This window comes from Symphalangus syndactylus, chromosome 5 (genome assembly GCF_028878055.3).
Source record: "Symphalangus syndactylus isolate Jambi chromosome 5, NHGRI_mSymSyn1-v2.1_pri, whole genome shotgun sequence".
Taxonomy (NCBI): Eukaryota; Metazoa; Chordata; class Mammalia; order Primates; family Hylobatidae; genus Symphalangus; species Symphalangus syndactylus.
The window spans coordinates 33,022,698-33,048,714 of NC_072427.2; the positions used below are offsets into that span (position 1 = coordinate 33,022,698).

The following is a 26,017-nucleotide window of genomic DNA, read 5'->3' on the forward strand; positions in this document are numbered from 1 at the left end:
TTTCTATTTGCAGACAATATCACAGATCTCCAAAACCCAAATGGAAAAGGTGCTACAGATGAGAAGAAAATTTTGTAAAGCAGCAAATTATAAAATCAACCTATAAAAATCTATAGCATTCATATACACAAACCAAACCAGTTTAAAAAGCCAGTGGGAGAGAATATTCCATCTATGATACCACAAAGAAAATAAAATACCTAGGCATAAACTTAACAATAAATATCCAAAATCTACATGAGAAAAACAATATTCCTGAAAGACTCCAAGTGGACCTAAAAAAAAAAAAAAAAAGGTAAAACAGATCACGTCCTTGGATAAGAAGAATATAATAAAGATGGCAATTTTTCCCAAGGTAATTTATAAATTTAATGTAATACTCCTAAAATACCACCAGGCTTTCTTCTGGAGCTACATAAATTGATAATAAGTTTCACTGTGAAGAAGAAAAGCTTCTTGAGCTAAGAAAACAAACAGAAGACACAGTGAGGGTTACTGGCCCTAGCAAATGTTAAAATATATTTAATTAAAACAGCATGATGTTAACATATGTGATAATGTGAGATATGTATTTGGTTTTTGACCCGTTTCCAGGCACACAACTCCTAAAATCCTCGAAATCCCCCAAGTGATGTCTTTTTGTATGCTAATAATGATTGACTGGTGGCTGGCAGCCCCTAAGTTGCTTCAGAACGAGGGCTGATCACCAGAAAGACCAAGGCAGGATTAGAGGGTTGGGACTTGCTGCCCCACCCCACGACCTCCTGGGAGGGGAGAGGGGCTGAAGGTTAAGTTGATCACCCATGGCCAGTGGTTTAATCAATCACGCCTCTGTAATGAAGCCTCCATAAAAACTGAAAAGGATGGTTTTTAGAGAGCTTCCATAGGTGAACACGTGGAGGTTCCTGGGAGGTGGTGCACCCAGGGAGAGCATGGCAGCTCCGCGCCCCTTCTCACATGCCTTGCCCTGTGCATCTCTTCGTCTGTATCCTTCATGACATCCTTTATAATACACTGGTAGATGTTAAGTTTTTCCCTGAGTTCTATGAGCTGCTCTAGCACATTAATTGAACTCCAGGAGGGAGTTATGGTATGGGACCCAATTTGTAGCCAGTCAATAAGAAGCACAGATAAAAACAATCTGGAGCTTGTTGTTTTTGGCATCTGAAGGTGGCGGCCAATTTTGGAGACTGAACCCTCAACCTGTGGGATCTGATACTATCTCCAGGTACATAATGTCAAAATTGAACTGAATTAGAGGACATCCAGCTGATGTTTGCTGCAGAATCGATTGCTTGCTTGGCGAGCAAGGAAATACCCTACACACAGCTGGTCATAGAGGTCTCTGTATTGATTGTTGTTGAGTGGGAGACAAGAAAAAGCACTTTGAGTTTGTGTTTTTCTACACACATGTATAATAAAATAAACAATGCAACAGAATAGAAATACAGAAGTTGGTTCGGTTGCAAATGGAAATTTAGAATATGAAAAAGGCAGCATCTCAAATTAGTGGCAAAAAGATGGCATTTCTAATTTACACTGGGATATCTACATAGCTACATGAAAAGATGACATTAGTTTCATTTGTTATATCATACACCAGAATATTTTCCAAATGGGTCGGAGATTTAAATATTTTTTAAATGAACTAATACAAATTAGTCTTTATAGCCCAGGAGTTGGAAAATATGTCCTAATTATGATTCAAAATCTAGAAATCATAAGGAAAAAGATAAATTTTATTACATCAAATTTTTTATGACCAAAAAAAGTGCCACAAGCAAAGTAAAAAGACAACCAGAAAAAAATGAGCATCTTTTATTACAAAAGGACTAATATTACAAATATGTAAAGAATTTCTAAAAATAGACAAAAGAAAAAACTTACAGAAAAATAGGCTAGAGATAAGGACAGTCCATCCGAAAAATAAATGCAAATAGCTCTTAACCATGTGAAAAGATGTTCAACCTCTCTCATAAGAGAAATGCAAATTAAAATACTCAGATAGCATTTCACACATGGGATTGGCAAAAATTCATGTTGGATTTTGTCAGGGTACTCCAGAGAAACAGAATCAATTGAACACATATAGAGAGAGAAAGCGAAAATAGATTTAAAAGGAATTGGTTTACATGATCATGGAGGCTAAAAAGCCCCCAGACCTGCAGGCAGCAAGCTGGAGACCCAGGAGAGCCCATGGCATACTTCTAGTCCAAGTCCAAGGGCCTGAGAATCTGAAAAATCAGTGGTATAAGGTCCAGCCTGAGTTTGAGTCTGAGACTGAAGGCAGGAGAAGACCAATATCCCATCTTGAAGAAACGTCGAGGGAGAGAATTATCTTATTGAGCTTTTTTGTTCTATTCAGGCCTTCAGTGAACTCAATTACTTCAGTGAATTCTTTACTCGAACTACTGACTCAAATATTAATCTCTCCCTCGTGGTCTAGTGGTTAGGATTCAGTGCTCTCAAATGTTAATCTCATTCAGAAACACCTTCAAAGACATACCCAGAAAAAAGTTTAAGCAAATATCTGGGCACTCCTGTGACCCAGTCAAATTGACACGTAAAATTAACCATCACAGGTAAGTATGTGGAAAAACATGTTCTCATTAATTGCTGGTAGGAATGCAAATTTTTATAACCACTATGAAAGGGAATTTGGTAATGTCTAACAAAATTACATATGTAGTTATCCTTTGACCCAGAAATTAAACTTTTAGGAATAAATCTTAAAGATACACTGGCAAAAATATGAAAAGATGCAAGCACAATGCTATTAATTACAGCACTATTTGTAATAGTAAAAGACCAGAAACAATCCAAAAGTTCACCAATAAGGGACTAGTTGAATACACTATGATACAATCATACAATGAGGTTCCATGTAATTAAAAAAGAAACAAGGAATGAGAAATTTCTCCACATACCATTGTTTAGTGATCTTGAGTATATTGTGTTTACTGAGAAAAGAAATACAGTTAAAAAGATTTAAAATATTCTACCATTTATCTAAGAAAAGAGAGCTACATATATATTAAATATATTTGTATATATTATATGCATATGCATTTATATGTATTAAAAACAATAGGATGATTTAAAAATCTTTGAATTCTTATGGGGGAAGAAAAGGAATAGGGCAGAGAAAACAGGATAGGAGTTAGACTTCTTGAAATATATCTTGTTTTATAGATTATACTTTGGAACCAATAAATAATTTATATAATTATAAAACAAATTAATTGGGTTAATGCTGTTACTAAAACTGAAAACTAAATGAAACAAGGAACTCTCACAGCATATCCAGTTTGTGGCTAACCTGACAGAAAGGAATTTTTCCAAGCGATTTTAAAAACCAGTAATTGACCTTCTAATACAGCAATCTATGTATCCTTATACATCCTTAATGGGATATATCCTAAGGACAAAAAGAATAGAAAAAAATACCTAAACTGTTTCTAGTAATGATATTGTTGTTAGTAGTGATGTTTTCATTCTGTCCAACACAGACTGTGGCTTGTGTATTAAGGGATAAGTCAAATGGGTAGTTAAGTTGGTGTCAACGAGAACTGAGATTTTCAACAAGATCAAAAGAGATACAGATGTACCATTTTGTTGGAGTTAAGTAAGAAAGCTATAGTTTTGACTTTGAATTGGTATTACCATCATAAATTCATAACGTATTTTATATATATTCTGTCAACATAAAACACCTTGAAACAATGATAAACCCCATAGCAATAACCACTTCTAGTCCCAGATTGTGTCTCTAAATACCATTTCCCATTAAAAAGAGTCAGGGTTTCTTTAAGGCTCCAAGTCTGGGACAGATATGTACAGAGTGAGCCTGAAATATCTTTTCAAACTACCAGAAGCAAGGAAGCAATCACAGACTATTACGATCATATCAAAAAGACTCCTGAGCTGGCTTGAAGGCTCACACTGGCCAATATGGGACCATTTTAGCATTGTGTTCCTCCAGAAACTGACCCCAAGACAAGTATTTGAATGTAAAGAGTTTATCTGGGAAATGCAAGAACCACTGGTAGGAGAACAGGGAAGAGAGAGAGAAGGGAAGGCAGCCTATAAAAGGTGTTTTATCAAGCTAGGTACCACAGTGGTGACTGGAGCTTAATCCTGTGGGGGAATTCTGGGAAACAGTGTAAGGTACATTCTTCAGAGTTATCCCACTCAAGAGGTGAGGAAGTGGGGTAGTTACACACTGACTCCTGACAGTCACTTATTGAGGCCTATCAGCGGGTAGGTGTTAACTCTCCAGCCCTTCTTGATTTTGTATGTAACCAATTTGTAATTTTCTGGTAATCGCCTTTAAAAAAATAAAAAGAAACAGACAAAATTATTTTTAATAATAACTTTTATTTGACCCATCACATCCAAAATATTCTCACTTCAACATGTAATCAATATAAAAATTATTAATGAGATATTTTACATTCTTTTTCCATACTAAATCCTCAAAATCAGTGTGTATTTCACACTTAAAGCACATCTCAGTTTGAACGCTAAATTTTCATCAGAAATACTTAAACTGTATTTAGATTTCATAAAATTTATGGTTGAAAAAGCAGATTCACACACCCAAGTTGTTTCAAACTTCAGTTTTCCAATAACTGGATCAAGTATCACTTTTAAATTTAAATGTATATTAATTAAAATTAAATACAATTTAAAATGGAGTCCTTCAGTCACACTAGCCACTTTTCAAATGCTCACTAGTCAAATGTGGTTAGTTGCTATTGTATTGGATAGTGTGCCGTTACAGGATAAACTTGCTCTCTTCAATATATAATAAAATAGAGTGGATTCAAAGTTCTCCATAATAGCCTTCAGATCTGTTTTCTTTCGTAAAAAAGAAAGTGTCCCCAAGATGGTGCATGACGTACCCATGCCATGCATCTGAATGCCATCTGTTGCATTCGAGATCCCTGTTCTTTCCGCACTTAATATACTGTGAGTGTATTTTTATTTGTGTATGTAGAGATCTACCTCATAATTATAATGGCTATATACCCTTCCATTGTGTGGATGTGTCATAATTATTTTAACGACTCCACTATTGATTGCTATTTGGGTTGTTTCCAAACGTTCATTAATATAAACAAGGGTTGTGATGAGCATTCTTCCTCATACATCTTTTCACATCATGTGGTTATTTCCTTAGGATTTGTTCCAAGAAGTGGAACTGCTGGGCAAAACAGTCATTAACAATTTTAAAAGCAGATCTTTGAAAAGATGAGGCCCACTGCACCAGAACTGGCCTACTGCCAGAGTTCTGTGGTTGTTCTAGGCCCCAGGAATTTGGTCCTGTGGCCACAGGGCACTGAGCTCCCTCTCTCAGGGCAGAGAATATCCTACTCCAGATTCTTACTCAGGAGGTCTGCAGTGGCGTCCAGGAACATGAATTTTTAAACAGAGGTCCAGCCGATGCTGATGCAGATGGTCCAGGATCACTTCAGTAAATGAACACTTGTCAACCCTGTTTTCTCATCAGTGTCTCCTGAGAAGCTCTGAAAAATACTCAGGCCTGGGTGTGACCCTGGGAAATTTATTTTTCAGTGGCTCTGAGGTAGGGCTGGTATACGAATATACTGACTATGTGAATGCAAACATGAGATCATATCATAATGCATGCTGCCTTCTCCTTAATACAGTCTTATTTTCCTCCCTTTTCTATTTTTGCTTGCCTCCTTTCTCTTCCTCTCCTCCCCATCTTCACCTCACCACCCTCCCAGGCAACCTGTGTTAACAACCTAGTTGTTAAACTGAATTGTGAATATGATATGATTTTCTCCATGCCAATGTATCATATGCAAAAATACTTTCCATTGATATACATATCAGCCAGCGTTCTTAGGAAGCAGCAGAAACCAACTCTGGCTAGTTTAAACAGAAAAGCAGTGCCTTAAAATGATACTGAGTAATTCACAAATTCTCTGTGTGGGTTGGAGAAGCAGCCAAGAAGGCCACTGATGGCCTTTTCTGAACCTGCTCAGGAGTGTGGGTAGCAGGGCAGAGATGAGAAGGGATTGGGAGCTGGTGACAGGCAGACTTAATGAAGGAAATTTCAGGCAGCCACAATTGGAAGAGGAAAATCTTGGCAGGAGAAGACATTTCATTTTGTTTGTTAGACCACTTGGGGGTCATCTGGAATAATAATTCCTGGGGAGGGGTATTTCTATGGAAAGAATGTGTAACGAGTCAGTCCAGGCTTTTTACAGTATGTTCAGAAACACAGAGGAATCTTGTTAGGTCCTCCAGAAGGCAGACATCAAGATAGAGTTAGTAGTGCCATCCTGTGCTGCCACTTAACAAAAGAGATATGTTTTGAGAAATGCTTCTGTAGGCTCAATTTCTTCTCGGACCCGCCATAGAGTGCACTTACACGAATCTAGATGGTCTAACCTACTACACGCCTAGGCTGTATGTATAGCCAATTGCTCCTAGGTTACAAACCTGTACAGCATGTTACTGTACTAAATGTGATAGGCAACCGTAACACAATGTTAAGCATTTGTGTGTCTAAACATAGAAAAGGTACAGTAAAAATGTAGTATAAAATATAAAAACGAGGCTGGGTGCGGTGGCTCATGCCTGTAATCCCAGCACTTTGGGAGGCCGAGGGGGGTGGATCACTTGAGGTCAGGAGTTTCAGACCAGCCTAGCCAATATGGTGAAACCCGTCTCTACTAAAAATACAAAAATTAGCCAGGCATGGTGGCACATGCCTGTAGTCCCACCTATTCAGGAGACTGAGGCAGGAGAATCGCTTGAACCCAGGAGGCAGAGTTGCAGTGAGCTGAGATTGTGCCACTGCACTCCAGCCTGGGTGACAGAGCAAGACTCTGCCTCAAAAAAAAAAAAAAAAAAATATATATATATATATATTATATATACACACACACACATATATACACACACATATATATATATGTCTGTATATATATATATGTGTGTGTATATATATATGGTACACCTGTCTAGGGTACTTACAATGAATGCAGCTCACGGGACTAGAAGTTGCTCTGGGTGAGTCAGTGAGTGAGTGATGAGTGAATGTTAAGACCTAGGGCATTACTGTACACTACTATAGACTCGCTAAAAACTGTACTCTTAGGCTACATTAGATTTATTTAAACATTAAGTAGTTGCATACAATGTTACCACGGCTATGTTGTCACTAGGTGATAGGAGTTTTTCAGCTTCATTGTAATCTTATGGGACCACGTCGGAAATAGGGTCAATCATTGACTGAAACATCGTTACCTGGCACATGGGAGTACAAAAGATTTAACGGAGTGTTACCTATAAAGAATAAAGGGTGAGAGGGAACAATAACAGGCAGGGAAGACCTCGGATTGCCATGCAGTTCTGACCTCTGTGGAAGGAGAAGGGAGAAGGAAGGGTTGGATGGGAAGAGCTTCAGACCACGGGGCAGCTTAGAAAGTCTCTGGCAGTCCAGTGGGGAGCTCCAGGACAAAGAGTGCCCAAGAAGACCTCCAAGTGGAGCAGAAGGTGGGAAGTAGTGCCTCTCCATGCTCAGCTATTGGCTGGGGGCTGCCCAGGAAGAGCCTGAGCTTACAGTGGGTCCCCAAGGCACTGCAGCTAGAGGCTGTCAGCTAACCCAATGCCTGTAGCTGATGTCAAGTTCCTTCTTGAAGGGGAGATCCAAGTGGCATGCCTCCATGACTGCCACAACAGGTTTTAGCCACATTTCCATTGACAAAGATTATAATTTTTTTTTTTGAGATGGAGTCTTGCTCTGTTGCCCAAGCTGGAGTATAGTGGCCTGATCTCAGCTCACTGCATCCTCTGCCTCCCGGGTTCAAGCGATTCTCCTACCTCAGCCTCCCTAGTAGCTGGGATTACAGGCACGCACCACCAGGCCTGGCTAATTTTTTGTATTTTTAGTAGAGACGGGGTTTCACCATGTTGGCCAGGCTGGTCTCGAACTCCTGACCTTGGGTGATCCACTTGCCTGGGCCTCCCAAAGTGCTGAAATTACAGGCTTGATCCACCACACCTGGCCGACAAAGATTATAATTTTAAAAAATCAAAGTGTGATGGTTAATACTGAATGTCAACTTGATTAGATTGAAGGATAAAAAGTATTGATCCCGGGTGTGTCTGTGAGGGTGTTGCCAAAAGAGATTAACATTTGAGTCAGTGGGCTGGGGAAAGCAGATTCACCCTCAATCTGGTGAGCACCATCTAATCAGCTGCCAGTGAATATAAAGCAGGCAGAAAAATGTGAAAAAGAGAGACTGGCCCAGCCTCTCAGCCTACATCTTTCTCCTGTGCTGGATGCTTCCTGTCCTCAAACATCAGACTCTAAGTTCTTCAGTTTTGGGACTCAGACTGGCTCTCCTTGCTCCTCAGATTGCAGACAGCCTATTGTGGGACCTTGTAATTGTGTAAGTTAATACTTAATAAACTCCCCTTTACATATATATATTTATTTATATATACATTTATGTATATATATCTCCTATTTCTGTCCCTCTAGAGAACCCTGACTAATACACAAAGCAACAAGTCATTGTGTCAAAGATCATTTGAAACATGATGTAGAGAAATATATGTAGAGAAACATGTCAAAATCATTTGAAACATGTAGAGAAATACAAAAAAATGAAGATTGTTGTTATCCCACTAGCGATTTCCTATATATAATATGTACAAATAAATATATATTTATTTAAAATAAGATCATGTGCTACATGCTGTTTTAAGCCTTTTTTACTTAAAATATATTATGAACATATTTATATTCCCTTTTAATTTATGGAAATCTATTTTTTTCTAATGAGTGCATAGTGTTCCTTGGTATGAATATACCAGCATCTGTTTAAGTGGTCCCCTATGGCTCAACAGTTTGGATGTTTCAAATTGTTTGTGACTCTAGCCATCACTGCAATGCCAATCCTGGTATATGTGTCCTGTTCTTGGTCTTGGCCTTGGTCTCTAGGGATTCCAGAGCCTGCCTCTGTGACTCTCTGATGCTGCACTGTCTTGACAGTTAAGATGTTGCCCTACCCGGGAGCTCCCCTGAAATGTTGCCAAGGATGCAGAGGTGCAAAAGGAATGACCCCAAGAGAAAGCCATCTGCGCCAGGTGGCTCTGAAGATCCTTCTGAAACAAAGAGCCAGGACTGGCATCATGGCTTGGGAAACCAGAAGCCTTTCTTACTGGTACATCCCTACCAAGACTCATGGCCCTATTGGGCTATTCGTTTGTTTGTTTGTTTTTATAGCATCTGCTGCTTTCAGAGATTTAATCCCCCAATTCCAGTGAGGAGAATTAAGGGAAGCAAATCTTCAGAAACTGAGGGCCGTTGGTAGAGTTATTACATCGTTGTAGGAGTGACTTTTCCCAGCCTTCACCTGGGAACCACCTGCCTCTAAGACCAGCATGGACAATCACCGTATCTTCATTTTCCATGGTGATTTGTAGGGCTAGCTCCCACGGGGTGCCCAAAGAATGTAGTCCATCCCTCAAACCCTCTCAGGTACCAGGACTGAACCCAACTGAGCCACTGGAAAAGGCTGGTGGTGGGGTGCACCCACAGTTGGGAATCAGAGGCCAAAGGAGCTGGAAAGAGAATACAAACTAGACTCCAGTGTTCTTTGTCTTCCTACCAATGAAACTGATTTCTATATCAAGTGCCATTCTACTGTGTTATGATTTTTGTTTCAGTTTTATGGGTTCCCCCCACCCTTTTCCCTGGAGTTGGAACCAAGTTCTCAGGGCTTATGTAGTGTCAAGCAGGAGAGTTCTTACCAGCCCTCAGACTTTGCTGTATGTCTCCTGACATCTGCTGAGCTGAACATGATCCCTGCTGACCCCATACAGATGTCCACCGAGACGTGCACTCCCCATCTGCCAGGCAGGCTGCCATACGTGCCGGTCACTCTGCAGCCTTCCTTTCCTGGTTTCCTAAGTTGTCTATGTTTTCCACTTTAAACATGTACCACTTTTGAAATCAGAAAAAAAGTTATTTAACTATTGTCATTACAATACGGCTTTAGTATTGCTGTACGTTGTGTTTCTGTCTTAAAAATATGGTAAGGCAGAACCCAGATGGGGTGGGAAATGGGCAGATTTGGAACATGCTCTAGATGAATGTCATCACTTGAGAGCAAAACCAGGACACTTCAACCCGTAATAGATGCAGAACAAACCCATCTGAAAATGTGTTTATCGACTTGTGTCTACAGAGTCTTGGAGGAGCCCCCTAGATTTAAGTGCAGGAAGGTGACTGGGATGTGGCTGAGAGACAACAAAGCTGCCCTGCCCTTTGGATTTATGATTAAGGTAGGGCTGTGTTATAGAGCAATGAACCAGATACAGGCTGGATCGGAGGAGGCTACCACCTTCCAGGAGAACCCTGACTACACATGTGCAAATAGACAAATGGACTTTCTCTTTTCACTCCCTTGAAACAGATACCCAGATTGGAGAATATGGTTACTATAGCCAAAAACCACTTTTGTCCTGTGTCTCTGACATTGTTCTGGTTCTCTTGGCTGGCTCTGGTGTGGAGATGGAGCCTTGGACTGATTGAGTTTGAGTACAATGTCCATTAAGATAAGCCAATCTGTTACAATTCTTTCTAGAAAGCAAAGTGGCAGCTTGTATTAAGAGCTTTGAAAAGTCCATGCCTTTGATCCAGTTACTCCCCTTCTAATAATTGTCAGAAATTCAAGCACACATGTATGCACAATAGTTTATGTTGTGGTGTTATTCAAAATGGTAAAAAAAAAAAAAAAGGAAACAACTTTAATGTTCAGTAACAAGGGAAAGAGGTTAATAAATCATGGTGTCCCCATACATTGGCCTAGTATGGAGCCATTAAAAATGATTTTCCAAGAATTTTACTGGTAATAGGAAATAGTCACAGTATAGCAAGTTTAAGAATTAGGATTCAGAATTAGGTAAATAGTATTTCAATTTGGTAAAATTATTACATGGAGAATCCTAAGTAAAATATTAAAAATAAATTTATTAATAATTTAGGTGTTTATGGCTGATAATTTTTATTTTCTTCTTTGTATTTCCCATCAGAGAGGAGAATTACTTGTTTGTTTGGTGTAAAGTTGTCCATTCTGGTTTTTATAAAGATAATTGAATATATGTGCCATTTTACCACGTTGTTGCATATTATAGAATTTTCTTTTTCTAAAGGCTGAGTAATAGTCCCTGTATCAGGTACTGCATTTCCTTTGCCCACTCCTATTTTAAGTTTACCATTGGGAGATAATACATGAATATATGTTTATGACCTTCATATTATTCATTATAAATTAATAAAATGGCCTGACAGTTGTGGTTTTTAAAAGCATGTTTCAAAAATGAGGAAAACCCCTGTACTTGAGGAAGATGGTATGTAATGAAAGGAGGTTTTAGAGAGAATACAAACATTCCGAACTATTTTCAACTGTCTGCCTATCAAGAAGAAATGCCATCAAATAAGAATGAAGGAAATGGAAGGCCAAGATAAGAGAGCAGATAGTGGAAAAATACTTTAACCAAATATACAAATCGGACTGTCTCCCTTTTGGCTGTAATATGACGAGAAAATATGAAGAGGCCACTCTTCAAATATTTCATAAGTGTCTTTGAATGGGTTGAATTTCTCTTGAACCCCTTAAAACCACAAGGGGTTTAAGGGTCAGGGGGTGGAGAAGGGATAGGATTTGAGAGGAAGGGTTATTGGAGAGAATAGTTTGCGTGCTGCGGGTATTTCCCCTTCATCTCAAGTTAAGAGGGAGAGAGCTTTCAAAGGAGAGCAGGTATGGGGAATGGGGAGAGGGCGGGTTGCAGTAAATTGGTGTCTGATTCTTGCCTGAAAAAATCGAAAGATTAAGAATGCTTGAAACACTTACTAGGCTCAGAGAGTGAAGAGCCATTTTACAAAAGTACCAAAGAAGAGCTTTCCTACTCCTCAGCCTCTCAGCACCGCCCCACCCTAGAGGAGTCAGAATTCTGGGTTTATAAGCTGATGTAGGAGAAGAGGTTAAAAGAAAAAGAAGAAACCAAATGCACACCGTTACCAGCTGTAAGCTTCCTGCCTGCAGCAGACTCAAACTGAAGAGGAAGATTGCACTTTAAAAAGTGTATAGTTTTGCTTGTTGAATAAAAGTAGATTTCTAATATCTAAATTAAGACTATATTTAGTGACTTAAGGTGATCATAGTACTTTTATTTATCATGAGTGATATGATCAGATAAGTCACAGGACTGGTAAATTTTCATCCATAGACAGGGAAAGGATATGCCTTACTGAATAAATTTTAAGGGACAATGGGAGACAAAATAAAGTTGCTTTCTGCTTATATCCCAGGATCACATTTATCCCATGACACTAGGTAGCTTGCTTCAGTGAGTTTAAGCCAGCTGGTGCAGACAGATGACCTCCCAGATGATGGCAAGGGTTACCTGTAACATCTTTGATAGAACCTGGAAAATCAGAGAGTAGCCAAAACAGTGAAAATGGAAAATGGTGTCCTGATTTTTAAATGGGGTGATAAATGAAATTTACAGTTTGATTGACGAGCACCCCCAGCGCCAGCAAATATCTAGAGGGGATTATTAAACAGATGGTTTTCTGAGTACTTGAAAAAGAAAGCAATGTTTGCCAGGAACTAGCGTGGACTCACTAAGAACGAGTCTAACCTCCTTTCTTTTTCTTTCTTTCTTTGTAAGTGATTAAATTAGTGGATTGGGGTATTTCGTAGACTCTGTGCCTTGATTTCTGTGATGGCTTCTCCTAAATCTCTCATGATTCTCTTGTGCAAAGGTGGAAACACGTCAATGAGGACTACGAGGTGAATTTATAGTTGGCTGAATAGTCATACTTAGAGAGTGTTGATTAATGAATTGCCGGCACCCTGGAGGGGAGTCTCTGGTGGCATTCCAGCGGGCTTTATTCTGGCTTTGTCCAGTTTAATATTTTTTATTAATAACTCAGGAGATGACATAGAAGCCAATTTTATCAAAAGTGTGGAAGACATGAAGAAAAGATAGTGAACACATTTGGGTGACTATACATTTTTTAAAATTTGCAATCCCAGTTGGGTGCAGCGGCTCATGCCTGTAATCCCAGCACTTTGGGAGGCCGAGGTGGGTGGATCACCTGAGGTCAGGAGTTCGAGACCAGCCTGGCCAATATGGTGAAATCTTGTCTCTACTAAAAATATAAAAATTGGTCGAGCATGGTGGTGCATGCCTGTAATCCCAGCTACTCGGGAGGCTGAGACAGGAGAATTCGCTTGAACCCAGGAGGCAGAGATTGTAGTGAGCCGAGATTGCACCACTGCACTCCAGGCTGGGCAACAGAGTAAGACTCCATCTTAATAATAATAATAATAAAATTTGCAATCACATGTGCTGACATATTTTTAAAATGAAAGTTTGAAATATCTGCAACCAGGACAAAAACTGTTTAGGGTTGATTCCAGAACAGTTTTCTTTCCTCTCAGACAAATGCTAACTTGCACAGCCCACTGACACTGTGAGACCTCTCAGTTACGTAGTTCTCCATGCCACTATCCCCAGAGGCAATCTCTGCCTTATTCTCCTCATTAATTGTAATGACACCCGCAGCTCCTCCCCACAAACTGGTCCCAACATTGCCAGGCAGGCCCCACTGAGCCAAATGAGCCCCTTCAAGACCTTCCCCTGCTTAGGCCCCTGCCCTGGCTCAGCAAGGCTTTAACTCCCTGGGCATCCTGCCAGCTCATGGCCCATTATCAGTCTCCCCAGAGCTCTGTGAGCAGGGCTGGGAATACCTTTCCCTCCTTCCACCAAGTGTCTACTTGTTCCAACATCCTAATCCCATATATCCCTGTGCATAAATACACATGTACTTCCTACTGGTATGAAATCTACAGGGATGAATGTCAAGTCTGCATTGTTTAAAAATTCAATTACACCAGTACAGAATGGGGGAAACCTGTCTTGACAAGAATCTATATTGAGCTTTTGGGCCAATTTGCCTAAGACCCATTTGCCTAAAGTCAACTTGCTTAAAGTCCCAACCATTGAAAACGTATATCCTCAGAGAACATTTGTAGCATTTTATATAAGATAAAATTACTTTATAAAGCATTTTGAATGTTAGATGATTCTTCCTATTTTACCAATTTTTTAAAAATATTTTATCAATAATTAAGCAAAATTTTTTAAAGTTCTTTTATTTCACGTGTCTATAGTTATTTCTAAACTTACTGTAGGCCACTTGGCAGTTTCTAATAAAGTTCTACTCCTAGGTATATACCAGTGTATTTTAAAACAAAAAGACTTCTGTAACAAGTATGAACAAAAAAACTCATAGCTGGTTTTTTTTTTTTTTTTTTTAATTTTTTTTTTGAGACAAAGTCTGGCTCTATCATGCAGGCTGGAGTGCAATGGCATGATATTGGCTCACTGCAACCTCCACCTCCCAGGTTCAGGCCATCCTCCCACCTCAGCCTCCTGAGTAGCTGAGACTACAGGCACACACCACCACGCCCAGCTAATTTTTTTTTATTTTTGGTAGATGCAGGATTTTACCATATTGGTCCAGCTGGTTTTGTTTTGTTTTGTTTTTGAAATGGAGTCTTGCTCTGTCGCACAGGCTGGAGTGCAGTGGCACGATCTCGGCTTACAGCAACCTCGGCCTTCCAGGTTCAAGTGATTCTTCTGCCTCAGCCTCCTGAGTAGCTGGGATTACAGGTGCCCGCCACCATGCCCAGCTAATTTTTTGTATTTTTAGTAGAGATGGGGTTTCACTGTGGCAGCCAACCTGGTCTCAAACTCCCGACCTTGTGATCCACCTGTCTCAGCCTCCCAAAGTTCTGGGATTACAGGTGTGAGCCACTGCACCTGGCCTAAAAAAATTTTTTTTAGAGACAGGGCCTTGCTCTGTCAGCCAGGCTGGAGTGCAGTGATATGATCATGGTTTACTGTAACCTTGAACTCCTGGGCTCATGTGATCCTCCTGCCTCAGCCTCCCAAGTAGGCATGACTATAGGTGCACATCACTGCACCTGGCTAATTTTTAAAATATTTTGTAGAGATGAAGTCTTGCTATGTTGCCCAGGCTGGTGTCAAACTCCTGGCCTCAAGTGATCCTCTTGCCTCTGCCTCCCAAAGTGTTGGGATTACAGGCATGAATCACTGTGCCCAGCCTCAGTTTTATTCTTAATAACCAAACACTGGAAAGAAAACAAATGTCCATCAACAGGTAAATGGATAAACAAATTCAGCTACATTCATACAATGGATTACTACTCAGCAATAGAAAGAAATTAACTACTGATATCTTCAGCAACATGGATTAATCTCCAAAACATTACATTGAGCAAAAGCTGCCAGGAAATTGATAAGTGCAATTCCATTTATGTGAAGTTCAAGGACAGGCACAAATTAAAGTGTGGTGAAAGAACTGGTACAGTTCTTATGGTGGTGGAGAGGCACTGGGAAAGTGTATGAAGGAGTTTTCTGGAATATGGAAATGTTCTATCTGTTCACCTGGGAAGTGGCCACATATGCAAAAAGTCATATATAACACAAAAAGTCACGGAGCTCTACTCTTAAGGTTTGTGCATTTTACTATATGTAAATTAATACTAAATCACTGTTTTTAAATTTTTATATTTCATATGTTTTCATTAAAAAACACATGAAGCTTTAGTATTTTTACCTCTAGTTTGCTGTTTAATTCAGTTTTTAAAAACTTTTTTGGAAAATGCAAATTTTTAGAGAAAATTAGCCACATGTTCAGGTTGAGACTTATTTAGTGAGCAGATGTCATTTGAACAGCAGAAGTGAGACAAATCTCTCAGAGCACATGCAGCTCCATTACAATTTAAGTTTCAGAACATCTAATTGGTAAATTTATGCTGGGCAAAGAAACTAAAACACACACAACTTCAGAACACAGCGTCTTGAGTTCAGGTAATTGTGGATATTTGCAGCTGGGCTTCAGCCACATGCAACTTTTTCTAGACTTTCCTCAGTCTCCATGGCCTCCATGGAGACTCTCACCCGCCGCCACAGCCAGTGTTGATCCTGATGGATGGTTGGCAGGCACCAGCTAGCATCCTGCTTCCATAGTCTCATTCATTTGGATCAATCCCAACCTACTGGGCATGCTTTGAGTAGCCATAAATTTCCTGAGGTTGCCAGAGTATTGTAGAGGTTGAAACTTTTGCATCTTCTCTCAGGTTGGCTTGGTGTGGCCAGGAAGCAGGCTCTACAGGACCCACCTGGCTGTCCATTCAGATTACCCACCTTCTCCCAGGATGATGGAAACTTGTATAAGGAATAGCCCATTCCCCTAAGCCCTCCTGCCTTAATCAGCATGCCAGATGCAACGCACATGTAAGTAAAATCCGAGTATTTCTCTGTGAATATTCACTTGAGGTTTTATTAATACATGCATACTGTTGTTGTGGGCCTGGTAAAATCCCCAACAGGAACCCGGTCCCACAGTTCTAGCCATGTAATATTTTCTTCCTTCTTGGAAGATGGGAAGGTGTTAATAGATACGATTATTGTTCTCGAGCAAGGTAGGCTGAGTCGTAGTGCTCTTTTTTGTAAGGAATCTGTCTGGTGACACTGAGCAGAATGAGCATAATTCAGTATTCCCTTGGTTAGAGACCCTCTTGTTAAGGAATCCTCTTTTCTTTTCTTTCTTTCTTTTTTTTTTTTTTTCTGAGAGAGTTTCACTCTTTTTGCCCAGGCTGGAGTGCAATGGCATGATCTCAGCTCATTGCAACCTCTGCCTCCCAGTTCAAGTGATTCTCCTGCCTCAGCCTCCCGAGTAGCTGGGACTACAGGTGCACGCCACCACGCCCAGCTAATTTTGTATATTTAGTAGAGACAGGGTTTCACCATGTTGGCCAGGCTAGTCTCGAACTCCTGACCTCAAGTGATCTGCCTGCCTCAGCCTCCCAAAGTGCTGGGATTACAGGTGTGAGCCACCATGCCCGGCCAGAATCCTCTTTTCTTGTTCTTTTGCTCCTTAAATAGATTAGGGAGAACACTGCTCCTCTGTGTACCAAATAAGGCAAAAAGAAGTTGTAAAGAGACTGCGTCATGGGCCATATGACGGTTCTGGCAAGAAGAATGAGAGAAATCAGGACTTCTCTCTTTATCTGAAGGGTTGCTCAGATCAGGCAGTGGGTGGAAAACAGTATGAACAATGCCGTTATTGATTTTTTTACCTTAGTTTATTATTTTTTTGATGCTGAATTGGATAGCAATTAAATGGCTTAGCCTAGACAACAGAGGGAGACCCCACCTCTACAAAATATAACAACAAATTAGCCAGACATAGTGGCATGTGCCTGTGGTCCCAGCTTCTTGGGAGACTGAGATGGGAGGATTACTTGAGCTCAGCAGGTTGAGGCTGCAGTGAGCAGTGAGCTGAGATCACGCCACTGTACTCCAGCCTGGGTGACACAGCGAGTCCCTATCTCAAAATAATTTTTTTTTTGGTGGGGAGAGACAGAGACTTGCTCTGTCACCCAGGCTGGAGTGCAGTGATACAATCTCAGCTCACTGCAACCTCCACCTCCCGGGCTCAAGCAATTCTCCTGCCTCTGCCTCCCAAGTAGCTGGGACTACAGGCGCACGCTACCACACCTGGCTAATTTTTGTATTTTAGTAGAGATGGGGTTTCACTATGTTGGCCAGGCTGGTCTCGAACTTCTGACCTCAGGTGATCCTCCTGCCTTGGCCTCCCAAAGTGCCGGGATTACAGTCGTGAGCCACTGCACTCGGCTAAATAAAAATTTTTTTCGAAAGAAAGAAAAGAGCTTTGGCCAGTCTCTCAAAGCTCAGCCTGGCTCCAGGGAAAGTGGTTACCACCTGTGGCAGGCCCTGAATCAGATGTCAGGGTGTCAGGCTCTGGGTGAAGGAGACAGCATATCATAAGGTTCTTTAGAAGCACAATCTCTGGAGTCAGGCTGACCAAAGGTTCAATCCTGGCAAGCTGTTTTACCTCTTTAAGCATTACTCAGTTTCCTCCTCTGTAAACTGGAGTTAAAAACGACTTCACCAGCTCATCATGAAAGTTTAAATGAGATAATAAGTGTAAAGTGCCTGGCATTTCATAAGTCTTAATGTTATTGTTCTCTCATGATAATAAGTCTTAATGTTATTGTTCTGTCATGACAAGAACAAGAACACACAGGAAGTGTTGGGTCCCTTTCTGAGATTTTGGAGAATTAAGAGGAAATATAAAGTGGGAAATAGTCAATATCAAAATGGAAGGACTTCCTGGCCATTGAAGGGGCTTTAGAAATCTTGAAATATGAGGAATAATTGAGGAAACCTAGGGTGTTTTACTTGGAAGAGAAAGAATTATCAAATATTTGAAGAGCTACCTTGTATTCAAATAGGGGCTAAAAAGCCCTTTGCTGGCTGTTACCTTTCAACTCTCAATGAAATTCAGATCCCCAAAGCGTCCTGTCCTGAAGCTAGCAGAGATTGGAGGGCAAAGGCCCTGGCTCAGGGTTGGCAGCCGATGATATCCAGGGACCTGGATTGGAGAATGCTGAGCAGATACCAGGCTGGCCCTCTGGCTGGGGCAGAAGGACCTGGAACCCAGAACAGCCCAAGGAGGGGGGCGGATAGTGGTTTATCCCAATTGGACAATAGCAGCCTTTTGGAGAGATACTAATGCTATTCCTAGTACTTTGTCTACATTTTAGAGAGGCCATTTCAGGTCACAGGAGCATTCCTCCTGGGTGGAGTGGAGTTTGTTTCCTTGTGGTCTGGCCAGGAAACGCCAAGCCGGGTGGCCGAGAGGCTGGCCGTCTTGGCTGGAAGGCGAAATGCCTGGCCAACTGGTCTGTCTCCAGAGAGCAGACTGGCCCGCCTTGACTGGCCGGTCCTCAGGCCGCTGTTGCTGCCTGCAGAGCATCTCCCCTCCAGCCAGTGGATTTTCTCATTGCTACACTTGTAAGTGGCGTGATTTATGACTCTGCTCATCCATGCTGGCCCCTGGGTATACAAGCTTCTGCTTCCAGGCTGGGAAGTGAATAATGAATTAATCACCCTGCCTCAGGTTCAATATGGAGCTGAGTGTTTGCAGATCTTTATTGTACTGTGCAAGCCAAGTCGAACTGCTTAATTTACACTTCTAATGCATTGGAGTTTGTGCAAGTCTGCCTGTTCCAGGAGAGCTGCAGCCTTGTGGCTGCTTAGTCTCTGAGGAAGCCTCACTTCCCCAATTCCCAGCCATTCCCTCCCTTTAAGAGTGAATGAATGCCCGAGACTTCAGGGTGCTCAGAGAAGCCAAGCCACTTCCTCAGAGACTCCTCTCTTGGATGCCTCTTGTCCTAAATGGTGTTTTTATGACAGTTCTCAGTGCAAAAGAGATAGCTGCACCGCCTGATGCCAGCCTGTGTGCATGGCATGGAGAAGGCACACAGGAAATGTTGGTTGAATGAATAGCCCTGGTGCCACCAACACAGATGTTTATCAAAACTAATGGTTTGCAGTCAGGGCTGGAGTCGGTCCTCTTTTCCTTTGCTCTAGTTCTCTAGGACTTGGGGAGAAGAGTTTTTACTAGGTCTCAGAGCTGATGAGATCTGAGTGATGAGATGGGGCAAATTCTCAAGTTCACTCAGAAGCAGTGGGAGGCAAAGTCTGCATTTGAAGATTTGGGGCTTCCCAGCTTTGGCCATTTTTATTCACCTCCCAAAGACATATGCAGGTACTTTTCACTCAAAGCTTGAATGTGAAAAGCAGGTGCACAGAGTAAGGCTGACCCAGGCTTTATCCTGATGGGCTCTAAGAAGGGGGCACATCTATTCTGGAGACACATTCTCCCTGAACGAGTGCAGCTGAGATGCTGCCTCATCCATCTCAGCATCCAACCTCACCACAATGCACACATCTGGTCCTGCAGCCCAGAGGGACCACCACACCCCCAGTGTCTCTTCTTGGGGCTTTTGTTCACCTTGTTCTATTCTCCTACTCCTTGCCTCTTTCCTTGCTACTTGTTAAGATTCCTCCTCCTCCACTCCTCAAGACCTGCCTTTAAAGCTATCCCATCTCAAACCTTTCCAAGCTGCTTCAAATCCATGTGGTTTCCTTTCCCTTTTGGCCTCAGCCACATGCTGCTTGTCCTTCTTTTAGCCCTTCTCTGACTCTGACCCATGTCCTCATCTCCTGGCCGACTGGGCATGGCTTCTGCATTGTCACTCTAATTACTGGTAGAAATGTGAGGACAAGAAAGAGCTGAGGGCAGCCCAACATCCACCATCAGGAACTTCCTTACAGATTAGCTACAACTACCATCTTCCATTCATCAGACACAAACATTTATAGAGCCCCCTACTCCACCCAAGCACTGGGGTTGCAACAATGAACATGACTTTACCTCTTCTTGTTTCTCCCCTCCAAGCTCCAGACACATCGACTTTCTACAATGCCCTCAAACCCACCATGTCCTCCTGCCTCAGGCCCTTGGTATATGATCTATGCCTGAAACATCCTAACTCTCCTTCTGTTCTTGTTTATTCATTCTGATCTTTTAGAGCTCAACTCAAACACCAATTATTCAGGGAAAGCTATGCAGGAACCCCCACCAACACCACTGCTCCTTGGTCTGGATGTTTTCTCTGAACCCCTAATCACAACTGTAACTACAGTCATTAATTATGTTGTCAGCTGTTTCCTATTCATCCCCACCCAAACCCAGGGTGGAAGCTCCCTGAGGGCAGGGCCATGCCTTTCTTGCTCACTGCTCTATTTTTATTGCCTACAACAGGTCCCTACATAAAGGAAGTGCTCAACAAATATATTTTAAAGAAATAAAAGGTATCATTAAAGACAATTTTAAAATATCATCTTGTATTCTAGTCTAGGAGACTTATCAATGGGAGAAATGTGGTCAGTGGGCATGAGATCCAGGCACTGGTGATTACCATTTCACATGCCATTCCAATTTCTAGAAAACACCAGAACAGTACGGAGGGGAAGAAAGATGCTGGTGAAGGTGCTTTCCTCTTGCAACACACTGTTCCCACAGAACACTATAGGCAGAGTCTGAGATAGGAGGAGTCCTGGTAACGATGCATGTTGGGGATTGAAATTTTTGGTGTGCTCCATCATAGAAGACACAGGGACTGTACCTTATGAGATTCAGCTAGCCATGGGCTGAGCTGTGCAAGTTCATCTGCTGTCAACTGAAGCCAAATGGGTTGTAGAGTAGGGCCTTTGTAGAACTTACAAAAACATAAGATTAGCAGAATATTATTCACCATAGAAATCAGAAAAGAATCCCTAACGTGATTCCATCCTGCATGGCTATTCTCTGGAGCAGTAGTCATTTATCTCTATCCACCTTCTCTCCCACCTAAGGGTGTCCCACCATCCCAAGGAAGATTTGATGGACATGGACATGGACATGAGCCCCCTGAGGCCCTAGAGCTATCTTTTTTGTTGCAAACTAAAGGCCAACAAAGATGATCACTTTAAGGTGGATAATAATGAAAATGAGCACCAGTTATCTTTAGGAACAGTCAGTTTAGGGGCTGGTGCAAAGGATGAATTGCACACTGTTGAAGCAGAAACAGTGAATTATGAAGACAGTCCAATTAAAGTAAGACTGGCAACTTTGAAAATGTCTGTACAGCCAACGGTTTCCCCTGGGGACTTTGAAATAACACCACCAGTGGTCTTATGGTTGAAGCTTGGTTCAGGGCCAGTGCATATTAGTGGACAACACTTAGTAGCTGTGGAGGAAGATGCAGAATCAGAAGATGAAGAGGAGGAGGATGTGAAACTCTTAAGTATATCTGGAAAGTGATCTGCCCCTGGAGGTGGTAGCAAGTTTCCACAGAAACAAGTAAAACTTGCTGCTGATGAAGAAGAATAAGAAGGAGAAGGAGAAGAAGAAGGAAGAAGAAGAAGATTTTGATGATGAGGCAATTGAAGAAAAAGCACCGGTGATGAAATCTGTAAAGATATTCCAGCTGAAAATGTACACAAGTCAAATCAGAATGGAAAAGACTCAAAACCATCAACACCAAGATCAAAAGGACAAGAACCCTTCAAAAAAACAGGAAAAAAAAACTCCTAAAATACCAAAAGGACCTAGTTCTGTAGAAGACATTAAAGCAAAAACGCAAGCAAGTATAGAAAAAGCTGGTTTTCTTCCCAAAGTGGAAGCTAAGTTCGTCAATTATGTAAAGAATTGTTTCTGGATGAATGACCAGGAGGCTATTCAAGATCTCTGGCCGTGGAGGAAGTCTCCTTAAGAAAATAGTTTAAACAATTTGTTAAAAATTTTCCATCTTACTTCATTTCTCTGACAGTTGCTATCTGGCTGTACTTTTTATAATGCAGAGTGAGAACTTTCCCTACCATGTTTGATAAATGTTGTCCAGGTTCCATTGCCAAGAATGTGTTGTCCAAAATGCCTGTTTAGTTTTTAAAGATGAAAATCCACCCTTTGCTTGGTTTTAAGTATGTATGGAATGTTATGACAGGACATAGTAGTAGCAGTGGTCAGACATGGAAATGGTGGGGAGACAAAAATATACATGTGAAATAAAAGTCAGTATTTTAATAAAAAAAAGAAATCAGAAAAAAATAGAAAATCACTTGGCATCCTTAATTAAGGGATGCAAGAAGACATCCCATTTCTGCTCTCTAAAGCTAGAGCAGAAAGTCATATGCAAAGGAAGCACTAAAATTTTTAAGAAATGCAATGACCTGTGTGCAAATTCAAATTAGAGATAGTGAAAAACAGAATTGACCCTGAGAAACCCAAATAGTGATGTCAAGGACAATAAAATCTGAGAAACCTTTTAAAAGAGAAAAAGAAAGTCATGAAAATGATAAAGATACACAGGGAGGATTTTAAAAATTAGGAATCTGGCTGAGTGCACTGGCTCACAGCTGTAATCCCAGCACTTTGGGATGCTAAGGCAGGTGGGTCATTTGAGGTCAGGAGTTTGAGACGAGCCTGGCCAACATGGTGAAAACCCATCTCTGCTAAAAATACAAAAAAAAAAAAAAAAAAAATTAACCGGGTGTGGTGGTGGGTGCCTGTAGTCCACTATACACACACACACACACATATATATATAGTGAGACATATATTTGTAAATGTATATTCCTCATCTACATACATATATATTATATATATTTGAGACTCTCAAATATATATATTTATATATATATAGTGAGACTCTCAAATATATGTAATATATATAGATTATGAATATATATTTACAAATAGAAACATATATTTATAATATACATTATTTATAAATATTTCATATATATATATTAGGAATCTGCCTTAAGTAAATTAGATGTTTTCAGGGCAACAGTCAGAACATTTGAAATAAGCAATAATTGAAGACCCACTAAAAAGATTTCCCTAAGTGGTAAAATGTCCTAAGCCTGCATATTGGAAAATTTTACTACATTCAAAAGGTAACACAGAGAATCAGCATCTAGGCACATCCTGATAACACTCTTGAATTCTACTAACAGAGAAGATTCCTTTAAGGATATAGGCACACAAAATCGGTTATCTACAGGGACAAAATTAGATTGACCTCAGACTCAACAACATTAAATGCCAGAGAACATGACAGTAATATCTACAAATATTTGAGAGGAAAGCTTTGTGTCACAACATGGTTAAGTGTGGCCACCGTGACTTCTATGGATAAAGGCCATGGAAAGATATTTTTAGAAAATATACCATCAACATCGCCTTCTTATATATCCTTCTTTTAAAAATTATCTGTAGATGTGCTCCTGCAGACTTCAAGATAAACCAAACCAAGAACTCAAAAACAAATGAGGGAAGAAGATAGTTTGGCAGCTTCTTACAAAACTATACATAAACCAGCAATTGCACTCTTTGTTCTTTACCTGAGTGAGTTGAAAGCTTATGTCCCCAAAAGCATACAAATGTTTATAGTGCCTTTACTCAAAACTGGGAAGCAACCAAGATGTCCTTCAGTAGGTGCATGGATAAATAAACTGTGGGACATCCAGACAATAGAGTATTATTTAGTACTAAAATGAAATGAGCTATCAAGCCATGAAAAGACCCACAGGAATGTTAAATGCATATTACTAAGTGAAAGAAACTAATCTAAAAAGGCTACATACTGACTGATTCCAACTATATGACATTCTGGAAAAGGTGAAACTATGGAGACAGTGGTTGCCAGGAGATTAGGAAGAGGGAGGGAGAGAAGGATGAATAGGTGCTACACAGGGAATATTTAAGGCAGTGAAGCTACTCTGTGTGATATGTAATGATGGATACATGGTTGTTACGCATTTGTCAAAGTCCGTAGAATGTACAACATCAAAAAGGAACCCTAAAGTAAACTATGGACTTTAGTTAATAATAATGTATCACTATTGGCTCATCAACTGTAATAAATGTATCACACTAATGCAAGATGTTCATAATACAAGAAATTGGGGTGGGGATAATGGGATATATATGAGTGAGGAGATCTCTCTTTACTTTCCTCTCATTTTTTTTTTTTTTTGTAAACCTAAAACTACTCCAAAAAAATATACTGATTTAAGTGGAAGTAATGATATCAACGGATTGGCAAGTCTTCTTAAATTAGATCCCAAATTCAGTTGAACTGCATGTATTCAGTGGTCTTCAGTAGCCTGAGGACAAAGCTAGACCCCAAAGTCCTTCCCTTGGTTTTCTGCTGTTTTCTTCAAGCTCTGCCATGCCAGAACGCTGTTTGTCATTTTTCTTGCCCTATTTGATGGCTCTTGAACAATCACAATTCTCTTCTGGTCCAGTTCTTACTAACAGAGGTCACATCCTTTATGTTGTTGGTATTCTATGCTGGGAGAATCACTAAACACTTTTATCTTTCCCTTTACAACGGTGGAGCTGCACATAGTGACACAGCAACCATTTTCACAATCAAGGAAGCTGAATAGCTGAGAAACTAGTCAATTTACATTATCCAATGCCCAAAGGCTCAGAAACAGACAGCACCAGATACCTTGGGAAGTAGGAGTAAAAGTTGATCTAAAAAGAGAAAAGTGAGTGAAAGTCTGTTAAAGAAGCACATATCCCCCAGATACCCTCATCCACTCAGCTCAGCTAGGGAGCAGTCTCTCCCTAACTGTAGAAAACTGTAGGGTTATTCTCTGGAGAGCACAAAACAAGTTCTCTACGCTAAAAAATACCAGACACAATTGAAGGCAAGGATGAGATAATGGAAGCTGATGCATCTAGCTTTCTTCTCACACCTGGATTTCAGAATTCTAGAAACCATATACACTTCCAGAAGGAAACTGGGAGAAACTTCTATGGGACTCTAACTAGTCTCTAAGAGAAAAAGAAAAACTAAGAAATTAATAACAGGATTATCTGCAAAATGACCCAGGAGGACCACTATATCGTGAAACCCTCAGTTGACAAGCCTTTTCCACTGGCCTGAATGTCTAACCAGCTTTTCAGTGCCCTACTCCTTTAAGTAGACAGTATATGAAAAAGCAACATCATTAATTATCAAGGAAATGCATATCAGAACCATAATGAGGTAACAATACACACCCTCTAGAATGTCTAAAATTAAAAAACTGACAATACCAAGTGTTGATGAAAATGCAGAGCAATTAGAATGCTCACATTGCTTTTTAAAATTTTTTTTATCATACTTTTAAGTTCTAGGGTACATGCGGACAACGTGCAGGTTTGTTACATATGTATACATGCACCATGTTGGTGTGCTGCACCCATTAATTCGTCATTTACAGACCTTCACTTATCTTCCTTTCTCTGTTCCTCTAATAACTTGATAAAGGTAAAACGTCAACTGTGTCTCTAGGCAACATTACTTTTGGTAGAAATAACTCCTATTGGATAAATTGCATCTGGACTCAGGATAACCATAAATGATTGGGACAATCATTTGGGACATCATATCTGATTGGGACATCATAGCTTTTGGTTCCCCTGAGTGTGGTGACTCCTGTAACTCCATATGCC

The 26,017-nt window shown here is 40.5% G+C and overlaps 1 pseudogene; it reads left to right on the plus strand.

Moving 5' to 3' along the window:
- The first annotated feature begins 21,412 nt into the window (after positions 1-21,412).
- Positions 21,413-22,619, plus strand: LOC129481546 (nucleophosmin-like; annotated as a pseudogene).
- The last annotated feature ends 3,398 nt before the right edge of the window (positions 22,620-26,017 follow it).